The sequence below is a fragment of the Artemia franciscana genome, chromosome 11, assembly GCF_032884065.1.
Source record: "Artemia franciscana chromosome 11, ASM3288406v1, whole genome shotgun sequence".
Lineage (NCBI taxonomy): Eukaryota > Metazoa > Arthropoda > Branchiopoda > Anostraca > Artemiidae > Artemia > Artemia franciscana.
The window spans coordinates 21,105,891-21,128,696 of record NC_088873.1 but is presented as its reverse complement, the minus strand read 5'-3'; the positions used below and the strand labels follow the sequence as shown (position 1 = coordinate 21,128,696).

The 22,806-nt window shown below is 34.8% G+C and overlaps 1 protein-coding gene across 5 annotated transcripts in view; it reads right to left on the bottom strand.

Annotated features, from left to right (window-relative positions):
* Positions 1-22,116, bottom strand: part of LOC136032960 (tyrosine-protein kinase transmembrane receptor Ror-like) — a 595,320-nt gene extending 573,204 nt beyond the window's left edge. For 4 of the 5 annotated variants that reach the window (XM_065713444.1, XM_065713447.1, XM_065713448.1 and 1 more), the window contains exon 1: positions 22,030-22,103. The gene's annotated coding sequence lies outside the window, so the exon portion shown is untranslated. Of the gene's footprint in view, positions 1-22,029 lie in introns of all 5 variants that reach the window. The other variant, XM_065713445.1, reaches the window with a different exon arrangement.
* Positions 22,117-22,806: the final 690 nt, after the last annotated feature.

Sequence of the window (22,806 nt, the reverse complement as noted above, 5' to 3'; positions counted from 1 at the left end):
CTCTAGCAAAATTCTAATAATGAATTGATTGCTTTAAAAGGAAAATCAGAGGCTTAATGCCGGTCGGGATTTAAAATAAGAGCTCTGAGTCACGTGGTCCTTCTAAATATCAAAGTTCATTAAGATCCGAGCACCCACTCGCAAGTTAAAAATACCTCAAATTTTTCAATTTTTCCTCTCCCTTCAGCCCCCCAGATGTTCGAATCGGGAAAAACGCTTTATCAAGTCAATTTGTACAGCTCCCTGGCACGCCTACCAATTTGCATCGTCCTAGCACGTCCAGAAGCACCAAACTCGCCAAAGCACTGAACCCCACCACCGAACTCCCCCAAAGAGAGCTGATCCAGTCCGGTTACGTCAGTCACGTATCTACGACATTTATAAGCATTTTCCAAGATTTATGGTTCCCCCCACCAGCTCCCACCAATGTCAACAGATCTGGTCGCAATTTGAAAGAAGAGCTCTGAGACAAGAGTTCCTTCTAAATATTAAATTTCATTAAGAACCGGTCGCCCGTTCTTAAGTTAAAAATACCTCAATTTTTCTAATTTTTCCAAATTAACAACCCACAGCTCCCCCAAAGAGTACGGATCCGTACCAATTATGTCAATCTTGTATCTATAACTTGTGCTTATTCTTCCCATCAAGTTTCATCCCGATCTCCACTCTAAGCGTTTTCCAAGATTTCCGGTTTCCAAGATTTCTGTTTCTTCCCTCCAACCTTCTATGTCCCCGGATCTGATTCGAATTAAAAATTGAGCATCTTAGATATAAGATTCTTCTATATATCAAGTTTCATTGAGATCCGATCACCCATTCGTAAGATACCTCGATTTCACGTTTTCCAAAAATTACGGCTTCCCCCTCCAACTCCCTTCAATGTCACCAGATCTGGTCGGTATTTAAAATGAGAGTTTTAGAGCACAAGATCCTTCTAGATATCATATTTCATCAATATCTGATCACCCGTTCATAACTTACAAATACCTCATTTTTCTAATTTTTCCAAATTACTCCCCCCCCCCCCAAACTCCAAGAAAGAGAGTGGATCCGGTCCAGTTATGTCAGTCACCTATCGTGGACTTGTGCTTATTCTTTCCACCAAATTTCATCCTGATCTCTCCTCTTTAAGCGTTTTCAAAGATTCCCCCCCTAATGACACTGGACCCGGTCGGGATAAAAAACAAAAGATATGAGTTTCGAGGTCTTTCTAAATATGAAATTTCATTAAGATACGATCACTCTTTCGCAAGTTAAAAATACCTCATTTTTTCTAATTTTTTAGAATTAACCTCTTCCTCCCCAACTCCCCTAAAGAGAGCAGATCCGTTCCGGTTATGTCAATCCCATATCTAGGACTTGTGCTTATTTTCCCACTAACTTTCATCCGGATCCCTCCACTCTAAGCATTTCCCAAGATATTAGGTTCCGCCCCCCCCCCCAACTTCCACTTCATTGGATAAGGTCGAGATTTAATATAAGAGCTTTGAGACACGATGTCCTTTCAAACATCAAGTTTCATTAAGATCATATCACTCCTTGGTAAGTTAAAAATACCTCATTTTTCTAACTATCTAGAATTAACCCTCCCCCCACTCCCCCAAAGAGAGCAGATCCATCCCGGTTATGTCAATCACGTATCTAGGACTAGTGCTTATTTTTCCCACCAAGTGTCATCCCTATCCCTCCACTCTAAGCGTTTTCCAAGATTTTAGGTCCCCCCCAATTCCCCCCAATGTCACCGGATCCAGTCGGGATTTAAAATAAGAGCTCTGAGACACGATATCCTTCTAAACTTCAAATTCTATAAAGATCCGATCACTCCGTCGTAAGTTAAAAATGCCTCATTTTTTCTAATTTTTTAGAATTAACTCCTCCCTCCAACTCCCCCAAACAGAGCAGATCCGTTTCGGTTATATCAATAACGTATCTAGGACATCTGCTTATTTTTCCCACCAAGTATCATCCCGATCCCTCCACTCTAATCGTTTTCCGAGATTTTAGGTCCCCCCCACCAACTGCCCCCAATGTCACCGGATCTGGTCGGAATTTAAAATAAGAGCTCTGAGACACGATATCCTTCTAAACGTCAAATTTCATTAAGATCCCATCACCCGTTCGTAAGTTAAAAATACTTCATTTTTTCCGAATTAACTGGCCCTCACTCCCCCCCCCACATGGTCAAATCGAGAAAACGACTATTTCAAATTTAATCTGGTCCGGTCCCTGATATGCCTGCCAAGTTTCATCGTCCTAGCTTGCCTGGAAGTGCCTGAAGTAGCGAATCCGGGACAGACAGACAGACAGACAGACAGACCGACAGAATTTGCGATCGCTATATGTCACTTGGTTAATACCAAGTGCCATAAAAAAACAGAACTTTCATATCAACATATCAGAGGCAACGCTATGGCGTTGCCAATAATAAAGGCCATACGGCTCCAATGTTTTATTATTATTAATTGAAAAAAAACTTTCCAAAAAAGAAGTTTTCTAAAGAAAAGTAAAGGCCATATTAAACTTAAGATCAGAAGAAACAGAAACCAGCAATAACTCAAACTCAAAAGAAAACAGAAGCACTATTAAAGAATAAATGAAACCAAAAACGAACAGAAATTAAATAAACAATCTTTGCTAACAAACAAACAATAGTTACTAATGTAAACGAGTAAATACATCTTAAAACGAGTGAAACTTTAATTGAGTATGCAAATCCAGCTTGAAACAAACAAAAATCTCTACAAAGAAGAGTTTGGGTTTTGCCTTCTTCTTTCACTGTACAAGTCTAAAACCTACGCCTCATTGGCGCTTTACTGAAAACTATATTTGACTTAAACAGTCTTGAAAAGTACAAATAAGATGAAACTGAATGTTTGATATATAACGATAATAATTGTTGAAAGATCATTAGTTCAAGCTTTTATTTCATTGTAATTTTATTTTCATTTTCAATGCTGCAATAACTGGAAAAGAAAATATTTGTAATATAATTCGTTTTCAGTGAAGCACCAATGACGTAGCAGGCTTTAGACTTTTACAGTTAGGGAACGGGCAGTATCCAGACGCTTGTTTGTAATGAAGCTATATTTGTCTTGAACAGTCTTGGAAAGAACTAATAAAATTAAACTAAATATTTGATACATAATGATATTAATTACTGAAAGCTCATCAGTTCAAAATTTAATTTTAGAGCAATTTTTATGTTTATTTTCAATGTTGTAATAAGTACAAAAGAAATATTTGTGGGATTATTCGCATTCAGTAAAGTACCTACGAAGCAGAAGTTCGAGTTCACTTTTAAAGAGTCAAAAGAGATCCGAGGGCAAATAGCCCCTCCACGCCCTTTTCCCCCAAATCCATCCGATGACAATTTTGAGATAGCCATTTTGTTAAAAAAAAAATTCAAGGGTCAGATAAGAAAACCTCAGGTGTCGACCCGACCCCTCCCCCAAGGCCCGAGGGTAGGCGTTGCAAGTTACACTCTCGGGGTATATATGGTTCTTATAGAAAAGATATTCGTATAAACTTCGGAGAGGACTCATTTGATCGGAAATTGAAAGTTCTAGTTCACTTTTTAAGAGTCAAAAGAGATCCAAGGGCAACTAGCACCGCCCCAGCCCTTTTTTCCCCAAACCAAACCGATACACATTTTCAGATAGCCATTTTTTTAAATAGTTCAAACATCAGATAACAAAAACAACAGGGTCAACACTACCCCCCGGAGCCCAGGGGCAATTGTTTTAAGTTATGCTCCAGAGGCGAATAAGGTTTTTATGTAAGGGGTGGTCGTATAAACTTTGAAGGTGGCTCATTTGATTGGAAAATGAAAGTTCTAGTTAGCTTGTCATGAGTCAAAAATTAACAAAAGGCATCCCCCCTGAGACAAACGCCTTCTTTTCTCCTTATACATCAAATAAAAATTTTGAGATAGTCATTTGTTGGAAATAATCCAACGATAAGATAAAAAATTTCGCTGTCAAAATACCCCCCCCCTCCTCAGAGCCACGGAAAGGATCGTAAATTATGCCGCGTGGACATATAAGCGTTTTATGGATGAGATGGTCGTATAACTTTGAAGCGGACTCAAATGATTAGAAACTGAAAGTTCTAATTCATAAGAGTCAAAATTTGTCCGATGACGACTAGCCCCCCTCCCTCCCAATCTTTTTCCTCCATATGCGTCCAATCAAATTTTTATATGATTATTTTGTTCAAAATAGACCAAAGATAATGTAACAGCAACTCAAGGGATAAAACAGCCCCCCCCCCAGAAGCTGGGGGCAAGTGTTTTAAAATATGCCCTGGGGGCATATAAAGTTTTTATGGCATGGATGGTTGTATAAGCTTCGGGGGAGCTTATTCGATTGTAAATCAGAATTTCTAGTACCCTTCTCACGAGTCAAAAGTGACTGGAAGGCAACTAGCCCCCCCCCCAAAGGTCCTTTTTGCCCAAATGCACCCAATCAAAATTTTGAGATAGTTATTTTGTTCAAAATAGTTTAAAGATCATACAATAAAAATACCGAGGTCGACACATCCCCCCAGAGCCCGGGGGCAAGTATAAGGTTTTATGTAAGGGGTGGCCGTGTAAACTTCAGAGATGGCTCGTTTGATTAGAAATTGAAAATTCTTAAGAATCTAAAGTGATCAAAAAGTAACAAGCCCCCCCCCCCTGCACCCTTTTCCTGCAAATGCATCTTATCAAAATTTCGAAATAGCCATTTTGTTCAAAATAATCTAAAATTCAAGTTACTATAACTTAGGGGTTGAGAAATCTTCCCTAGCCCCTGGGGCAAGGATGGTAACTTATTTAAGTTGCTCACTATTAGAATATAAGGTTCTGTAGAAGGAGTGGTAGTATTTACTTTGAAGGGGGGCTCATTCAATCGGAAATTAAAACTTCTAGCCCTTTTTTAAGAGTCAAAAGTGATCACTGGCGAACTGGCCCACGCCCCACTTTCCTAAGGGGTATCCGGTGAAAATTTGAAGATAGCCTTTTTGTTCAAAATAGTTGAAATACCAAATAACTCTGCTTCCAGGGCTGACCCCTCCCCCAGCCCGGGGAAATGGCCCCGAGTTACGGAACTTAATTATTGTTACTTTGATACTTTGTTTACTTTGATACTTGGATTTAGTGATTTACATGGTAACTTCGATTTACGGTGCAAGGGCTATAAGTTGTGCAAGTTGCTTTTTGTTACTTTGATACTTTGTTTACTTTGATCATTTCTTTACTTTGATACTTTGGTACTTTGTTACTAGTTTTGATACTTTGATGTTGAAAAAAAAATCTTATTTTGAAATAAGGAGTTTTATAAAAATTTGAAACTTTTGGCAATCAAAAGAAGAACAAAAATTAATTAAAAAAAAGCTTTCCAAAAGTTTTTCCCCAATTCTTTCCGAAAGAATTGAGGTGTACCTATAATGGATGGTGTCTTCACTATAAAAAGAGTAAGGCTACTGTCCGTTTCCCAAACGGTAAAAGTATCATTCTTTTACTTAAATAACCAACTCTCTTACTTAAAACTATCATTCTCTTACTTAAATGGCTACAAATTTCTGCAAAATTAGTATACCTTTTTTTTTATTATAATAATTGGGAGAACAAAATTCTAAAACAAGTGAGAATTGGATTAAGGATTGGTTGTTAGACCGCGGTCGTCTTCAGGGAGTAAAAGTTATGTAGTTCTAGTGAATAGTGTCTTCACTGAAAACAATGGCTACTGCCCGTTTACCTAACGGTAAAAGTATTATTCTCTTAGATTATCATTATCTTACTTAAGTGGCTACAAAATTCTGCAAAATTAGTTTAGCCTACCTTTTTCTTATCATAATAATTGGGAGAAAAGAGTGCAAAAACAAGTGAGAATTGGATTAAGGATTGGTGGTAAGAACGCGGTCGTTTTCAGGGAGTAGGGGTTATGTACTTCTACTGAATGGCGTCTTCATTACAGACAAGAGTATGGCTAAAGCCCATTTTTTAAACGGTAAAAGTATAAGGCCAACTGTGTATTTGACGCTTTACTAAAGGAATTACATTACAAATATTTTCTTTTGTTCTTATTACAACATTGAAAATAAAATGAAAATTGCAGCGAAACCACACTAGGTTTCACCAATAGGCCCGCTAGGCCCTGGGGCTTTCAGTGTTTCCAAATTTTTGGGGATTTCCCCAAAAATTTTGCAATCACGGAGTGGCAAAAACGCTTGGGCCTAGAAGCGTCAAAGCTTTAAATCCGAGCTGGGTGAAACAAAATCTTGAGCTGGTGAGCTTTCAGTAATTAATATCATTATATATCCAAAATTCAATTTACTTTATTAGTTCTTACCGAAACTGTTGATTTATTTTGGAATAAAAAAAATATTTTGAAATAAGGAATTTTGAAAAACTCGAAACTTCGGCAATCAAAAAAGGAACAGAAATTGATTAAAAAAAAAAAACTTTCCGAAAAAGAAGTTTTCTAAAAAAAAAAGCAAAGGCCATATTAAACTTAAGATAAAAAAATAGAAACCTACAATAGCTAAAACTCGAAACAACCGGAAATGACTATTGAAGAATAAATGAAACCCAAAACTAATAGAAATTAAATAAACAATCATAGCAACAAAAAAATACAAAAGGTACTAATATAAATGAATAGATAAATCCCAAAATGAGTAGAACTTAAGTTGAATAAGCAAATCAAACTTAAAACGAACAAAAATATTTTGCTATTGAGGCATAAAAGAAACCAAAAACGAACAGAAATTAAATAAACAATCATAGCAAACCAACTAACAATAGATACTAATATAAATGAGTAAATAAATCTTAAAACAAGTGAAAATTAAATTGAATATGCAAATCAAACTTGAAACGAACAAAGATCTCTTTACAAAGAAGAGTTTGGGTTTTGCCTCCTTCATTTACTGTAAAAGTCTAAAACCTACAGCGTTATTGGCGCTTTACTGAAAACGAGTTATGCTACAAACATTTTCTTTTGTACTTATTACAACATTGAAAAGAAACATAAAAATTACAGTAATATTAAATTTTGAACAGATGAGCTTTCACCAACTAATATCATTGTATATCAAATATTTATTTTAAATTTATTGATTCTTTCAAAGACTGTTAAGACATATATAGCTTCTCTACAAGCAAGAGTTTGGATACTGCCCCCTTCCCTAACTGTAAAAGTCTAATGCCTACTACTACGTCATTGGTGCTTCACTGAAAACGAATTATATTACAAATATTTTAGTTTCCAGTTATTGCAGCACTGAAAATGAAAATAAAATTACAGTGAAGTAAAATCTTGAACTGGTGATCTTTCAACAATTAATAGCATTATATATCAAATATTCAGTTCGATTTTATTTGAACTTTTCAAAACTATTCAAGACAGATATATTTTTCAGTAAAGCGCCAATGACGAAATAGGTTTTAGACTTTTACAGTGACAGAAGGATGCAAAACCCAAAGTCTTCTTTGTAAAGAGATTTTTGTTCGTTTCAAGTTTGATTTGCATATTCAATTTAATTTTCACTCGTTTTAAGATTTATTTACTGATTTACATTATTAGCTATTGTTTGTTTGTTTACTATGGCTGTTTATTAAATTTCTGTTCGTTTTGGATTTCTTTTATGCCTCAATAGCAAATTTTTTTTTTCATTTTAAGTTTGATTTGCATATTCAACTTAAGTTCTACTCGTTTCGAGATTTATTTATTCATTTACATTAGTACCTGCTGTATATTTTTTTGCTGTAATTATTTATTTAGTTTCTGTGCGTTTTGGAGTTTTATTTATTCTTTAATATTAATTTCTGTTGTTTTGAGTTTGAGTTATGGAAGGTTTCGATTTCTTCTGATCTTAAGTTTAATATGGCCTTTACTCTTCTTAAGAAAACTTCTTTTTCGGAAAGTCTTTTTTTAATTATTACATTATAAGAAACGACCTTTTTTATACTGATTCCATGTATATAAGATTCATTACGCTTAGTTTTGTCAATCTAAAGCTACGAGCCTGAGAATGTTTGCTAATTTGAGAGAAAGCGGGAAGGTTTCAAGCGTGTTCATAATTTTTTGTTTCTTTTTTTTTTCCCCAGGAGTGATCATATCGACCAATATTCCTAGTATTTCGAGAGTCTAATAGAAATTGAAAGTTCCAGTACCCCTTTTAAGTAACCAAAACCTTTGAGGGGCAACTAGCCCCCCTTCACGCCCCCTTTTCCCCCAAAGTTGTCCGATCAGAACGTTTAGATAGCCAAACAAACATCAAATGGGTATAAATTCATTTATTTTGACAGTGAAAAATAAACGGAAACATCCCATTTGAAAGTTTATTTGTTTGTCACAGAACGGCAGTGCGATGTAAGAAAACAATACCTAATTTAAGGGGTTACGTCGAAAATATTTGAGATAACCATTTTGTTCAGCATAGTTGAAAGGCCCAATTACTATGCCTTTGAGGATAACATGACCCCCCATAACCTCTGGGAAAAGGGCCTTGATTTAGGAAATTTGCCCATTATTTATCTATAGTATTGATTAATAAGAAGTATACGGATATTTTTCGGGGCAGGGGGAATTTTCTGCTGGGGAGGAGGTTTCCATAGGGGGAATTTTTCGGGGTCAGCTTCAAGGAGTCAATTTTCCAGGATCAACTTTCCAGGAGAAATTTTCCACTGGGGGGGTATTTGCCAGACTTCCTATACAATATTCTTTTTACGAGTCTTACTTTCTCTTTGCAGACTCAATTTTCCATATAGAGATGTTCCGGGGAAATTGTTCAGGGGAAATTTTCAGCGAGGTTGGAATTTTCTGAAGAATTTTTTCGTTGGGGAATATTTTCCGCATGGTAAATTCTTCATTCATGGGGGAATTTTCCGCGTTAGAAACTCTCTACGGGGTATTTTGCCGGGAGAGCAACTTTCCCTTGGGGGGGGGGAGATTTTCTGGAAATCTTTCACGGAGGGAGGATTTTTCACATGACCTGAAAAACAATCAGAAATTAATAGTCATTTTAAAATGAAAGTATGCTAAGGAGAATTTTTCAGGCGGAATTGCCCACAAGAAATTTTCCGAAGGGTTTTTTACGTGGGAGTAACTTACCATTAAAGAATTTTTGATGGAGGGAAGGAATTTTCCATAAAGGGGTGCTGAGCTCTCCCAACATCATCAGAAAAACTATCAGAAATTGAATTTAAAAAGAAAACAAGTTTTTTTCAACTGAAAGTAAGGAGCAACATTAAAGCTCGAAAACAAACATAAATTATTCCGTATATGAGGAGGGTTGCCCTCTTCGCAAAACCTCGCTCTTTTCGCTAAAGTTCGACTTTTTCTCCTAATTCGTTAAGAAAGACTCTTGAAACACAAGGGATGTTTATTTAGAATAAGAAGTTTTTTTTAAAAGTACTAGAAAACTTAAACATGAAGAGCGAGGGATTGAGGATGGGGCGACCCCCCCCATATAAGTGATAATTTGTTTTAATTTTAAGTTTTAGTGTTGCTTCTTACTTTCAGTTGGATAAGAAAATTATCAAATATGCTTTAGCACTCACAATATATCATACGCCAATAAGGGCCAAATTTTTTGCCCAAAGAGGAACGCACGCGGCGTATATCACACTGCCTACTTTTTCCCAGTATTTTCAGAGACTCGTAACAAGAGTTTACATTATTGTTCGTGCCATCGTCATTGTTCTTGTGCAGACCTAATTTCCTTTACTTGATCCTCCAACGACCACAAAACAGAAAAATGCCGCTTATTAGCGATAAAGAAACGACAATCAGTTCTTTCAATTATGTTGAGTTAAAAGCAAAGTACATTTCCGGGACATCGAATGATGTATTATAGCGACCCCAATCAAGAGGTGAAGTTAGGTTAATCCTAATGAAATATACCAAAATATGATGAAAATATAGGACTTTAGTAACACAATTATGGAAACTACAACAAAGAATTACGGAAAGCAAGCCGCCCATAGCACATTATATTAAATAAGTATCCAAACCAAACCTAACCACCTCTATATAATAAATATTTAATTAAATTATACAAAAATCATATTTTTCTTGCCAAGACTAAGCTAATTATAGCCGATGCAGAAAGAGAAACCGGTTCTACTTAGATCAAGAACTTGAATGGGGTCGCTATAATACATAAGTACAGGACATACAACACCCCCATTGGAAAATATATATAAAATTAACGCAGAACAAGAATAGCTTTCTTCGAACGAATTGCTTGAACTAGACCCAAATATATACCGCACTAGCAACTCTAGCAACCAAACAAATTATAACTTGCAGCAGAGTCTGTCAAACAAGTTAGATGAATAGAAAAATCGTGGCGTATATTCTTTTGTGAGGATCAGATAAATACTGTTTTGCCCCCCCCCCAACATAAAATTAGAAGTCGCTCCCTCACCCCCACAATAAGACTGTGCCCGAAAATTTCCGCTTGATCCCCCTGCCTACCGCCGTGTGACAAAAGAGATTCGAATTATCAAAACTGTAACTCTGGAAACATTCATTTACGAATAAACTTTCCCTCCCTATAATCAAATTGTTTATCCATCAACACTAGTAAAAACAGTCTAATATGATTTTATACTACAAAATACAAATTTACCCCAAATATAAATATATTCTCAATATTTTTCCTTTTACTAAAGGAAAAAAGCCCAGCGTCGAGTTCAAACCCTCGACACGAAATTGAGAGTCGTATGCTCTACATGCTTAGCCAGAGGGGCTTGCTAGTTTGCTTTACCCCTCTTGTATATAATCTAGTTTTTGTTGTCATAAATCTCCGTTAGAATTAGTTGAAACTATGAACACAGCATTCAGCCCAGCCTTCTAAATTATTTATTAACCGAGGTATCGACCAACCGTGAGATAGTCAACTCAATATATAATTTAGTATAACTTCTTCATTCGTGATTTTTCTTAACTAAAAATGCTATCCGATCTGTAATTTAATGAGATAGGGGTATCAGTAAATTCTATGAGACAAATACCTGAGAATGTTATTTAGTTTTAGGCTTAACCCCGGAAAATTTTCCAAATCCACATAAGTCAGAATTGTAAAATTCAGACCAAACAGTATGATGATAAAGCGATGATACGAGTGAAAACTTAAGTTAGATCCAGAGGGAAAAAATTCCTAACAACCATAGTTACCTAGAAAAATATTATGACTTTTGATAATTTTTCATTTTACTTTGAACAAGAACTAACGCTGTTGCTGAGTAACTTGTAACTTGACAATGGTGTTACGCTAGTAGTTTTAAATTAGAATAACAGCCATGTTTAAGCGGAAATTCCCAGCACTTTCCCATTTTTTTTACAATGACCCCCCTCCCTCCAACCAAAAAAGTAGATTACTATTTTCTTCTAACATAAATTACTTTTGGGACAGATTACCCTGACCAGTGTGGTTAATAAGTTGTGGTACGGAGCTCATGTCGGAAAACTGGTCAATGTTTGGTCGGCAAAGAATGATCCAATTATTAATCAATTGACATACACGTAAGCCTCACAATGCACGCCCTCAAATGGGCATTATAAGCGGGCAAATGGGCAATAAGAATTAACCTGGGTGGGAGTTAGACTATGATTCGATTCTACATGCTAGATTTCTGTTCAAACACGTCCCTGCAAGATGGAGTGAATGTCGAGATCTCGTCGTGTTATTCACTAATGAATGTTTTTATCAACAAGAAAACAACGCCTACTTTTGCTATAGTTGATAGAAATCTGAAATTTACAATTGGCATTTGATTTTTTTTCTTGAATAAAATTTCTCCATAATTGTTGTCCAAACCAATGTCATTTGTGCTTGTGTAATTAAGGATTCAACAAAATGTACTGCAAAGAATTTATGATCTTAACAAAAATCAAATGCATAGTTAACGCATAGTTAATACATAATATATATATATATATATATATATATATATATATATATATATATATATATATATATATATATATATATATATATATATATATATATATATATATATATATATATATATATATATATATATATATATATATATATATATATATATATATATATATATATATATATATATATATATATATATATATATATATATATATATATATATATATATATATATATATATATATATATATATATATTAAGTTTGGTGAATGCTAATGAAATAAAACAAAATATGAGGAAAATGCAATACTTTAGTGACAAAATTATGAAAACTACAGCAAAGAATTATGGAAGAGGGGCCGCCCAGAGTGCAATATATTAAATACGACCCAAACTAACCTAATTAAACCAAAAAACCAACTAAATATTTAACTAAAATATAGCTGCAATGTAGTTTCCCACCGAGCCGAAGCTAATTGCCTGGTATAAACACCGTGAAACCGGGTATTGTCTCATTTTGCGATAGAAGTTCTCGAGTGTGTATTATATAACACATAAGTACCTAATTATTTATTTAGTTGATATTTCGGTTAGGTTAGGTTAGTTTAGCTCGTACTTAATATAATGCGGTCTGGGCGGTCCCCCTTCCGTAACTCTTTATTTGTAGTTTCCATAATTTTGTTACTAAACTATTATATTTTCATCATATTTTGGTATATTTCATTATGATTCAGCTAACTTCAATTATTGAGTGTGGTGGTTATAAGACAAGTACCCAAGACATTAATTCATAATAAAAAAAAGTCTGAATATTTTGGCCCTCTGGTACCCTTTCTCAACGGAAAGAAAAAAAACGACTTTAAAGAAGAAAAAGATTTAAAAAAAACATCTAAAAAACGAATAAAAACACAGAAAAAAAATGGAACTAAAAAATAAACTAATAAATCCAACACATTCTAAACACTTCCTAAATTGCGGTTACCCACTGAACAAGACAAAAACGAATGTTTATAGTGCAGAAGTAAAGAGAAGCATTACCTTTTTTGCAATATAGAACATTCGTTTGTGTCTTTTCAGTCAGTAACAGCAGTTTTGGAAGTGTTTAGAATGTGTTGTATTTATTGGCTTTGTTTTTTGTTCTTTTTTTCTTTCTTTCGTTTATTTAGTTTGCCGTTTTTATGGCACTTGGTATTAACCAAGTGACAAATAGCGATCGCAAATTCTGTCGGTCTGTCTGTCCCGGTTTTTGCTACTTTAGGCACTTTCACGTAAGCTAGGATGATGAAATTTGGCAAGCGTATCAGGAACCAGATCAGATTAAATTAGAAATTGTCGTTTCTCCGATTCGACCGTCTGGAGGGGAGTGGGGGAAGGTTAAATCGAAGAAATTACAAAAAATGAGGTTTTTTTTAACTTACCTAACGGGTGATCGGATCTTAATGAAATTTGATGTTGGGAAGAATATCGTGTCTCAGAGCTCTTATTTCAAATCCGGACCGGATCAAATGACATTGGGCGAGTTGGGGTGGGGAAATCTAAAATCTTGGAAAACGCTTAGAGTGGAGGGATCGGGATGAAATTTGATGGGGAAAATATGCACAAGTCCTAGATGCGTAATTGACATAACCGGAACGAATCCGCTCTCTCTGAGGGAGTTGGGGGGAAGGGTAAATTCATTAAAACATTAAAAAAAATGAGGTATAATTAACTCACGAATAAATGATCAGATCTTTATGAAATTTCATATTAAGAAGGACTTTGTAACTCAGATCTCTTATTTTAAATTCCAACCGGATCCAGTGTCATTGGGGGGAGGGACAAGAAATCTTGAAAAACGCTTAAAGCGGAGACATCAGGATGAAACTTGGTGGGAAGAATAAGCACAAGTCCAAGATAAGTGACTGACATAACCGGACAGTCTCCGCTCTCTTTGGTGGAGTTGGGGGGGGAGTAATTTGGAAAAATTAGAAAAAATGAGGTATTTGTAACTTACCAACGGGTGATCAGATCTTAATGAAATTTGATATTTAGAAGGATGTTGTACTTTAGAACTCTAAATTTGAATCCCGACCAGATCCAGTGACATTGGGGGAGTTGGAGGGGAAAACCGAAAATCTTGGAAACTGAAAATCTTGGGAAATGCTTAGAGTGGTGAGATCGGGATAAAACTTGATGGGAAGAATAAGCACAAGTTATAAATACGTGATTGACATACATGGACGGATCCGTTCTCTTGGGGGGAGCTGCGGGTTGTTATTTTGGAAAAATTAGAAAAATTGAGGTATTTTTAACTTGAGAACGTTCAAATCCCGACCAGATCTGTTGAGATTGGGGGGAGTTGGAGGGGAAAACCGGAAATCTTTGAAAACGCTTATAAATGTCGTAGATTCGTGATTGACGTAGCCGGACTGGATCCGCTCTCTTTGGGGGAGTTAGGGGTAGGGATTCAGTGCTTTGGCGAGTTTGGTGCTTCTGGGCGTGCTAGGACGATGAAAATTGGGGTAAAGTTATGGCAAACCATATAAATGGCTTTCATATAAAGTGAATATACCATTCGATGCCTTTTTTTATGCTCTTTACGAATATAATTATCTCTTCTACCTTAAAAAATTAAATAAAAAAAAATAGTTTTTTTAACTGAGAGTAAGGAGCGACAATAAAACTTAAAACGAATAGAAATTACTCCGTGTATGAAAGGGGCTGTTCCCTTCTCAACGCCCCGTTCTTTACGCTAAATTTTGACTCTTTCTCTCAATTCTACTTTATTAAACAGTAAAAAACTGAAACTTTTACAGTAGGGTTCTCTGATATGCTGAATGCGACGGTGTCATTTTCGTTAAGTTTTTGTAACTTTTAGAGGGTGTTTCCCCCTATTTTCCAAAATAAGGTAAATTTTCTCAGGCTCGTAACTTTTGATGACAAAGACTAAATTTGATGAAACTTATATATTTCAAATCAAAATAAAAATTCAATTCTTTTGATGTATCTTTTAGTATCAAAATTCCGTTTTTTAGAGTTTCGTTTACTATTGAGCCGGGTCGCTCCTTAGTACAGTTCGTTACCACGAACTGTTTGATTGATATATAAGCACTTTTTTAGCTCTTAAAAATGACGAATTTTCAAAAAATTATGACAGTTCATATAACTAACTTACCAACTAAGCGAACTTCATGCCTTTTTTATGTTATTTACGAATATAACAATTGCTTCTACCACAAATTCAAATTTAATCATTTTTTAAGCTCTTAAAAATGGCGAATTTGCAATTAAAGTACGAGTTATTTGTCGTTTCTGACAAAATAATACTATGTTTTCTCCACGCAGTTTTCGACAAAATAATACTACATTTTCTCAGTGCGAAAATGCAAACGCCATAACATTGGTAAAACTAATTTATCCAAATTAAAATCGGAAAATCAGTGCTTATGGATTATATAACATTAAAAAAATGGATTTATGATGAAACAGTAAGTTTGAGATCAATTTTTTAGGTTTACGAAAAATTGATTGAAGAAAGAACGGGTTTAATTTTTATAAGCAGTGAACAAAAATTAAATATATAAACTACACTTTAGCTAACAAAAATAAAAATACTCCGAATATTTCGGCCCCACGTCTGGGAGCCTTTCTCAGCGAAAAAAAAAGAAGAAAATTAAAAACCAACAATTCAAGACTTTTTTTAAGACATTATAAATAAAAGGCCACGACAAATAAAACACAACAAATAAATATAAACAGTAAAATAAATAAGAGACAAACTCACATTATAAAACAAATCTCCTGCACTGACGGTAATAACTTTAGAATAAAACTAAAGCAATTGGATATAATGAAATTTTCCTCTGCCACATTCGGTGTATAAATGGGAATCTATTAAAAATGAAAATTATAAATACTTGCAACAACACGAAAACAGGTCACCCAACCCCAAATCCAATCAAAATCTTACAGGTTAATGAAACAAAGTTATGAATTATAAATTGAATGGATTTTTTCATTTGCTATTTTAGCTGCCGTCCGTTGACTTCTTACAGTATTGACCTTGCTTTGACTTTCGTTCGCAAGGTTATTACTTGTTTCGGGACAATTATGCAAATCAATACTCGTTGAAGTTTTTGACTGCTCTTTAATTAAACTATTATAAATTGAATTTATTTTTAAATCCCCTTCATCTCTATTAATACTAATACCCCAATAGATAATCTTATTTATTTCTATAATTTCTCTGAAACTTTGTAAAAGTCCTACATTTGATCAGACAATTTTTGTCTGATCAAATAAAATACTGTGGTGAGGAAAATTATATACGTGTTCCGCTATAGCGGATTCAAAAGTTTCAGGTTTTTATGGCACTTGGTATTAACCAAGTGACATACAGCAATCGCCAATTCTGTCTGTCTGTCGGTCTGTATGTCTGTCTGTCGGTCCCGGTTTTGCTACTTTAGGCACTTCCAGGTAAGCTAGGACGATGAAATTTGGCAGGCGTATCAGGGACGGGACCAGCTTAAATTAGAAATAGTCGTTTTCCCAATTTGACCATCTGGAGGGGAGTGGGGGGCCGGTTAATTCAGAAAAAATAGAAAAAATGAAGTATTTTTAACTTATGAATGGGTGATGGGATCTTAATGAAATTTGATGTTTGGAATGATATAGTGTCTCAGAGCTCTTATTTTAAATCCCGACCGGATCGTGTGACATTGGGGGAGTTGGAGGGGGAAAACCTAACATCTTGGAAAACACTTAGAGTGGAGGGATCGGGATGAAACTTGATGGGAAAAATTAGCACAAGTCCCAAATACATGATTGACATAATCGGAACGGATCCGCTCTCTTTGGGGTAGTTGGGGCGGGGGGGTAATTCTGAAAAATTAGAAAAAATGAGGTATTTTTGATGTTTGGAAAGATATAGTGTCTCAGAGCTCTTATTTTAAATCCCGACCGGATCTGGTGACATTGGGGGGGGGGAGTTGGGAGGGGGAAACCTAAAACTTGGAAAACACTTAGAGTGGAGGGATCGGGATGAAACTTGGTGGGAAAAATAAACACAAGTGCTAAATACATGATTGACATAAATGGAACGGATCCGCTCTCTTTGGGATAGTTGGGGGGGGGGGGGTTATTTCTAAAAAATTAAAAAATGAGGTATTTCTAACTTACGAACAGGTGATTGGATCTCAATGAAATTTGATATTTAGAAGGATATCGTGGCTCAGAGCTCTTATTTTAAACCCGACCAGATCTGGTGACATTGGGGGGGGGGATTTGGGAGGGGAAAACCTAAAACTTGAAAAACACTTAGAGTGGAGGGATCGGGATGAAACTTGGTGGGAAAAATAATCACGAGTCCTAGATACATGATTGACATAACCGGAACGGATCCGCTCTCTTTGGGGTAGTTGGGGGAGGGGTTAATTCTGAAAAATTAGAAAAAAGAGGTATTTTTAACTTACGAACGGGTTATCGGATCTCAATGAAATTTGCTATTTAGAAGGATATCATGTCTCAAAGCTCTTATTTTAAATCCTGACTGGATCTGGAGACGTTGGGGGAAGCTTGGGGTGGGGGAACCTAAAATCATGGAAAATGCTTATATTGGAGGGATCGGGATGAAACTTGGTGGGAAAAATAAGCAGAAGTCTTACATACGTGATTTATATAATTGGAACAGATCCGATCTATAGGGGGGGGGGGGGTTAATTCTGAAAAATAAGAAAAAATGACCTACTTCTAACTTACGAAGGAGTGATCGGATCTTCATGAAACTTCATATTTAGAAGGACCTCGTAACTCAGATCTCTTATTTTAAATCTCAACCGGATCAAGCATAATTGGCAGGGGGCGGAAATCTTAGAAAATACTTAAAGCGGTGAGATCAGGATGAAACTGGATGGGAAGAATAAAAACCTGTCTAAGATACGTGACTGACAAAACCGGACCGGATCTGCTCTCTTTGGTGGAATTGGAGGGGGGGGGGGTAATCTTGAAATTTGAGGTATTTGTAACTTACGAAAGGGTGACCAGATCTTAATGAAATTTGATATTTAGAAGGATCTTGTACTTTAAAGTTCTTATTTTAAATTCCGACCAGATCCTGTGACGTTGGGGGGAGTTGGAGGGAGAAACCGGAATTCTTGGAAAACGTGAAAATTGGGGTATTTTTATCTTACGAATAGATGATCGGATCTTAATGAAATTTAATTTTTAGAAAGAATTCATGTCTCAGAGCTCTTAATTCAAATCCCGACCAGATCGTTTGACATCGGGGGGAGTTGGAAGGGGAAATCTTGGAAAAACACTTGGAGTGTAGGAATCGGGAAGAAGCTTGGTGGATAGAATACACAAATGTCCTTGATATGTGATTGACAGAATCGTACTGGATTCGCTCTCTTTGGGGGAGTTGGGGGGAGGGGTTCAGTGATTTGGCGAGTTTGGTGCTTCTGGACGTGCTAGGACGATGAAAATTGATAGGCGTGTCAGGGAGCTGCACAATTTGACTTGATAAAGTTGTTTTCCCAGATTCGACCATCTGGGGGGCTAAAGGGAGAGGAAAAATTAGAAAAAAATAGGTATTTATAACTTACGAGTGGGTGATCGGATCTTAATGAATTTTGGTATTTAGAAGGACATCGTGACTCAGAGCTCTTATTTTAAATCCTGTCCGGCATTAAGCCTCTTATTTTCCTTTTTAAATCAATCTGTTGATTCATAGAATTTTGTTAGAGCTCATACCATATGATCTCTTGGCTCTTAGCTCTTCTCGCCTCGTCACAAGTGCCATATGAGCTCTTAGCTCTTGTTTATTCTGTCTTAGCGAGTGATCTATCGCATTTTTGTGTTGCTGTAGCCTATTTTGTAAATTCTGCTCTGTTCTACCTACATAAAATTTACCACAAGAGCATGGAATTTTGTATACCCCCTATTGTAGGCTATTTCTTGGAACTTTATCTTTTCCATTATTTAGCCATGAGCGTATATTTTGTCCTGATTTAAAAGTTGTTTTTATATTATGTTTTTTTAATTCTCTCCTTAATTTTTGTGACAACCTTGGGATATAAGGCAAAGTTATGTAATTTGGTTTTTGATTTGATCCATTTTCTTCTAATTTTATAGGTTCCAGTAACTTTTTTTTTCCTTTTTTCAATTATTTGAGAAATCATATTTTCGGGATATCCATTTCCTACTAGAATATCCTTAATAAAAATTAATTCACTACTATTGTATTCTTGTGAATCTAATTTTAACACTCTATCAACTAAAGAAATAACTACCCCCCTTTTTACTTGGATCGGGTAATTTGATGCGAAAGACAAATAGCGGTTGTTATTAGTTGGTTTACGGTAAATTGAAAACACTAGTTTATTATCCTTTCTATGGATCCAAATATCCAGAAACAGTAATTTATTCTCTGTTTCATTTTCAATTGTAAAAACTAATTCCCCTCCCAAATTATTTAAATGTTCCAGAAAACCTTCAATTTGTGATTCCCCATAATTCCAAATAACTAATACATCATCCATATATCTGCCCCAAAATTTAGGTTTTAAAAAATATGTATCAATAGCTAAATTTTCTACATATTCTACATAAATATTTGCTAACAGTGGACTTAAGGGTCCTCCCATTGCTAATCCTTTAACTTGATGGTAAAACATTATCTTTAAATTTGAAATAATTAGTATACCTGCTAGTTATTTTAATTAAATTTAATATAGTTTCAATCTCAATACCTGCAGATAATCCTTCCATTTCACTTTTATGCACATCAAGTTTTTTGGATAAAACAAAAACAGATTTATCGAAAGGTATATACGTATACATTGATTTTATATCAAAACTAAAAAGTCTAGAATCACTTGATATTTCAATATTTTTAAGTTTATTTTTTTAAATACTGAGTTTTTTATATAAGACTTTTGGAGATATAATAAAGGCTTAAGCGTCATTGCTACCCATTTTTCAATTTTTTCTGTTGGTGAGTTCCTTGTTGACACTATAGGTCTTAGAGGAATGTCTGTTTTATGTATTTTTGGCAGACCATATATTCTTGGGCAAACTGATCCCCTCGGAAAGAACTTATAGTACATCTGTGGTGTGATATTTTGATTATTTTTAAGGTCTTCTAAGTCCTTTCTTAATTTTGCAACATAAAATTCAGTTGGGTCTGAGTTAAGTTTTTTGTATGTTGAAATATCCTTTAGAATTGTTTCTATTTACTATCATAATCATCTTTTTCTAGGATTACTACAGTATTGCTTTTATCTGCTTTCGTTATTATTAGAGAAACATCTTTTTCTAAATCTTTCAAAATTTCTGTATCTTTGTTCTTAAGGTTTTCTTGAAAATTGCCAAATCTTTTAAAATATTTACGACTGGTACTTTTAAGGAGATAGTCCAAATTTTATACCTTTTTCAAGGATTTCCTTTTGTTCTTTGGTTAACTCCTTTTTGCTTAGATTAATCACACCTGGTCCTGGGAAATGTTTAGATTTATACGTTGAAATATTTTGCTTTTCATGATCCCTTTTTAATTGCAAAAATTTTTGGTTTAATCTTTCCCTCGATAACCTTAAAACATGTTCAAAAGAATTTTTGAAAATTGATTTAATTTGTTGGAAATCATGGGTATTAAGAAACCCACAAAGTATAATTTTTAAGAAATCTATTTCTTTTACAACTTGTGATCTTTGAAACCGTTTATCCTTCAATACATGGTTTAAATTTAGTAAATTTACCTTTCTCGTGTAATTAGTCTCATTAAATGTATTTAAATAATACTTAAAACGAAACGATTTTGGAATTATTTTGTTTATTTTGCACTTTTCTAAAATCTTTTGTAGTGTAATTATATTGGCATGTTTTAAATAGCAAATGAAAAAATCCATTCAATTTATAATTCATAACTTTGTTTCATTAACCTGTAAGATTTTGATTGGATTTGGGGTTGGGTGATCTGTTTTCGTGTTGTTGCAAGTATTTATAATTTTCATTTTTAATAGATTCCCATTTATTCACCAAATGTGGCAGAGGAAAGTTTCATTATATACAATTGCTTTAGTTTTATTCTAAAGTTATTACCGTCAGTGCAGGAGATTTGTTTTATAATGTGAGTTTGTTTCTTATTTATTTTATTGTTTATATTTATTTGTTGTGTTTTCTTTGTCGTGGCATTTTATTTATAATGTCTTAAAAAAAAGTCTTGAATTGTTGGTTTTTAATTTTCTTCTTTTTTTCCGCTGAGAAAGGCTCCCGGACTTGGGGCCGAAATATTCGGAGTATTTTTATTTTTGTTAGCTAAAGTGTAGTTTATATATTTTATTTTTGTTCACTGCTTTATAGAAATAAAACCCGTTTTTTCTTAAATCAATTTTTCGTAAATGGAAAAGCAGTGTGGTCTAAGAAATTATTTAATATTTTAGTCTTAAGACAAATGTTTTTAGCCTTTTTTATTCCCCATATTTAGGTCATTTTTAAGAGCTCAAGAAGTTCTTAAATCAGAATTTGAGGTAGAAGCAATTATTATATTCGTAAATAGCATAAAAAAGGCATCGAGTGGTATATGTACTTCATACGAAAGCCATGGTTTGCTATAATTTTACCAAAACTGGTAGGTGTGTCAAGGAGCTGCACAAAATTGACTTGATAGTCATTTTCCCTGATTCAACCATCTGGGGGGCTAAAGGGAGCAGAAAAATTCGAAAAAATGAGGTATTTATAACTTACGAGTGGGTGATCCGATCTTAATGAATTTTGATATTTAGAAGGACATCGTGATTCAGAGCTCTTATTTTAAATCCTGACCGGCATTAAGCCTCTGATTTTCCTTTTAAATCAATCTATTGATTCTTAAAATTTTGCTAGAGGTCATGCCATATGAGCTCTTGTTTTAGATGATTTTTTTCTAAGAAAAACAACAGTTTTTTCTTTACGTTGATAAATGCTCCCGGACGCGGAGCCAAAATATTCAGACTTTTTTATTATTAATTAATGCTTTATTATGGTTATTTGTTCCACTGCTTTATTTAAATTAAACACGTTTTTCTCTTTAAATTTTTTGCAAACAGAAAATCAGTTTGGACTAAGAAATTATTTAAAGGTAGTCTGTATTAGAAATCAAAATAAATTCAATTAGCTTACTATCCAATACTTTAGAAACGTTAATCCTGTCTGAATTTTTAGATCCACTCAAATACATCCAATCTTCACGAGATCAAAAATCAAACTAAATGAATAACCAGAAGCAGAGGATCAAAGAGAAAAAGTTTAATTCTCAGCGCGCGTTGAGAGCGTTGTAAATAGTACGGCCTCCTTGTCTTTAAAAGCGTAAGTAGACAATATCAAGTGAATCATCCAGAAATTAGGTGAACCTCCGCTCATAACCAAATTAGCTAATGTGAAAATGGAATCTACCTTTACCAAACTGATCTAAGGCTGCTCCGTCCTCCAACTATTTATAATTTTCCTTTCGACCTGCCCAAAGTAGTCAACTGTAGCTTAGTAGTTGGTACAGTATCCATGCCCAGGGTTACAACCATTGGTGATATATTCGGACCCAAGTTTACGAATAGGCCCACGAGAAGTGGGCCTAGGGGCGCACAATGCCAGGGGGTGCAATAAATTATCACTGAGTAATATTTTTTCTTAACAAAAATTGTAATGTTGAGATTTATCGTCTAAGTGCCAGGTGCACACCACCTCCTCACTACCCATTCGCGGAAAAGCGATTTTAAGTAACACATGAGTTCCGTTGCCACTTATAAACTATCATATGTCTCCTCGTATTTTCCCGGGATGTGTGTGATAGAAATGTTGAGAGGGTCATTTGTCGCCATAAAAACTGCAAAAAGATCTGAATCGATTGTAAATTGAAAGGGCTAGCGCCCTTTTTAAGAGTCAAAAGAGATACGAGATTAA